Source organism: Spermophilus citellus (genome assembly GCF_964194105.1).
Source record: "Spermophilus citellus genome assembly, chromosome: 14".
In the NCBI taxonomy this organism is placed as follows: Eukaryota; Metazoa; Chordata; class Mammalia; order Rodentia; family Sciuridae; genus Spermophilus; species Spermophilus citellus.
In genome coordinates, this window is record NC_138194.1 from 20,328,609 (window position 1) to 20,331,607 (window position 2,999).

The window sequence follows — 2,999 nt, forward strand, 5'->3', positions numbered from 1 at the left end:
CAAAAACAACCATAAGTGGGCAAGAAGATGAAGCTTATCATTTTGGTACTCACCTGCCCCATATAAAAACATCAGCTGTCATTTAAAGCTGATTACACATCTTTTGGATATGTTCCCATTCATCCTGGAGTACTTTTCACTTTCTCGCAAAACAAGATGTTTCAAGCACATCATTTATTTTCTTGTTCCAGACCTGTAATTAACCATTTATCCTAGAAGCTTTGTTCTCTGTTAGAGAAGTGTCTGACCAGTATTTGTGATGGTTATCATTATTGCATTTGGGGTTTTCATGTTAAGGACAATTATCATATATATAACATAAAAATGTGTATATTTTTTCTTCTTAATAATTTTAGTTGCTAATGACCCTTTATTTTCTTTATTGATGTATGGTACTGAGAACCAAACCCAGTGCCTCACACATGCTAGGCAAGTGCTCTGCCACTGAGCCACAACCCCAGTCCCAAATGTGCATATTTCATATAGAAAACATGCAAGAAGAATCTCTTGTATATATCCTGCTTTTGCATGTAAATATTCATATATAAAATGATTTATACTGATATATTACACATAAAAAATGTAAAGAATATTTATTATAGAATTTTCTTATGAATTAGAAATAGTCCAAATACATTTTTAAAATTCTGTTTTTATATCTGTAAAATAAAGTAGTATGCAATCATTTTTTAAATGAAGAGAGATTTATGGAGCATATACTATTTCAAATATAAAGCATATTTAAAACACTTAGTGGCTTTGGCTGGGGCTGCCAGTTGGCGCTGCTGGGAGTCGCGAGCGCAGCTGGAGCGAGGTGAGGGCTGCAGGGCAACTATGTGCCCAGCACCACTTGCCCGTGCCCACCACTCTCCCGCCATGTCCGGCTTCAACTACAAGTTCCAGAAGAAGCCCAAGAGGCGGCGGCTGTGCCCTCTGTGCCGGAAACCCATGTGCGAGCCCCTGCAGGTTTCTACGTGTGGCAACCAGCCTGCCAGAGTTCCTCAGTGAAGGAGTCTTCAAATGTCCTGAGGACCAACTTCCCCTGAACTATGCCAAGATCTACCCAGACCCAGAGCTGGAGGTCCAGGTGCTAGGTCTGCCCATCTGCTGCATCCACAGTGAGGAGGGCTGCCGCTGGAGTGGGCCACTTCGTCATTTACAGGGACACCTGACTACCTGCAGCTTCAATGTAGTTCCCTGCCCCAATGGCCGTCCTGCCAAGCTGAGTTGCTGTGATCTGCCGGCACACTTGCAATACGACTGGCCCAAGCGGCGCCTCAAGTGCAAGTTCTGTGGCTGTGACTTCAGTGGGGAAGACTATGAGAGCCATGAAGGTATGTGCCCCCAAGTGAGTGTGTACTGTGAGGACAAGTGTGGTGCCCACATGATACAGTGACTGCTGGTCCAGGATGCCACTTCTGAGTGCCTCAAGTGCACCCAGCCTTGTACATATTGCACAAAGGAATTTGCTTTGACACCATCCAGAGTTACCAGTACAAGTGCCCAAGGCTGCCTGTGCCCTGCCCTAACCAGTGTGGTGTGGGCACTGTGGCTCGGGAGGATCTGCCAAATCATCTGAAGGACAGTGGTAGCACTGCCTTGGTGCTATGCCTGTTCAAAGACTCCGGTTGCAAGCACAAGGTGAGATGCCCCTTCTTCCTGTCAACCCCTCTTTAGCCCACGAAGGCCTAGATGAAGGCTAGGTTTCCTGGCAGTTTAGTTCTTTGAGGTTCCTTCCACCTGCTGTTCAGTTGCAGGTTCTTCATAGCACCCTGTCTTCCTCATGCAGAGTTGGGCGCCTGCTACACCTGAGCCTTCCCCTTTTGGTAACAGTCCTCCATTCCCTCATTTCCTGGGGCTTTGCCAACAGTGCCCTAAGCTGGCAATGGCTTGGTACATGGAGGAGAGTGTGAAGCCACATCTGGCTATGATGTGTGCCCTGGTGAGCCGGCAGTGGCAGGAGCTGCAGGAGCTGCATGGAGAGCTGGAGGAACTATCATTAGGCAGTGATGGCGTGCTCATCTGGAAGAATGACCGCTATGGTCAGAGGCTACAAGAGGCCAAGGCCAAGCCCAACCTCGAGTGCTATAGCCCAGCTTTCTATATACATAAGTATGGTTACAAGCTACAGGTGTCTGAACTCCTCATTGGCAATGGCAGTGGTGAGGTCACACATCTCTCTCTGTACATTCATTCATGTGCTACCAGGAACTTTTGACAATCTCCTTGAGTGGCCCTTTGCCCATCGTGTCACTTTCTCCCTGCTAGATCAGAGTGACCCAGGGCTGGCTAAGCCATAGTATGTCATTGAGACTTTTCACTCTGACCCAAACTGGAAAAATTTCCAAAAGCCAGGCACGTGGTGAGGCTCCTTGAATGAGAGTTCTCTGGGCTTTGGATACCCCAAGTCCATCTCCCACCAGGATATCCGAAAGGGAAACTATGTGCGATCTGATGCAGTTTTCATTGGTGCCTCTGTTGAACTGCCCAGGAAGATCCTTAGCTGAGTGCATAGCTGGCAGGCTCAAGGGGAGAAGGGGGAATGAATGGGACATAATTTATCAGGCATTGGTTGAACCTGGAGAGGGGACTGGACCCACTTTCAGCTGCTTATGCTGCCAGGGTTTTTTACCCTGTTCTCCCCCTACCACTACTACCCTCAGGAGCCTCCAATTGGTGCTTCAGCCTGGCCTCTGCAGGGAGCAGGTCTCTGGGTTATCAAGGGCTGAAAACAAATGATCCCAGGACCTGTCTCCCCTCCTGGGCAGGGAAGGTATGCCTTGGTGCTGGCCACATTCTACCTGGACTGAGGTTCTGCCACAGTCTGGCTGCAGCAAAATAACCAGGGGGTGATGAGCAACTTGTGTCGATTGATACAGCAGGAGTGGGAGCCATTTATTGTAGGACAGGAGGGGTATATATACATTCCACACAGCTTATCTTAATTAACATAAACTAGATACAGCAGTCAACCAATAAGGACTCTCCACACTTAATGG

General features: G+C 47.7%; 1 pseudogene across 1 annotated transcript; it reads left to right on the top strand.

Moving 5' to 3' along the window:
- Positions 1-876: 876 nt before the first annotated feature.
- LOC308633554 (TNF receptor-associated factor 4-like) lies at positions 877-2,507 on the top strand (annotated as a pseudogene). The gene is made up of 2 exons: positions 877-1,641; positions 1,871-2,507. The product of its transcript is annotated as a TNF receptor-associated factor 4-like (transcript).
- Positions 2,508-2,999: the final 492 nt, after the last annotated feature.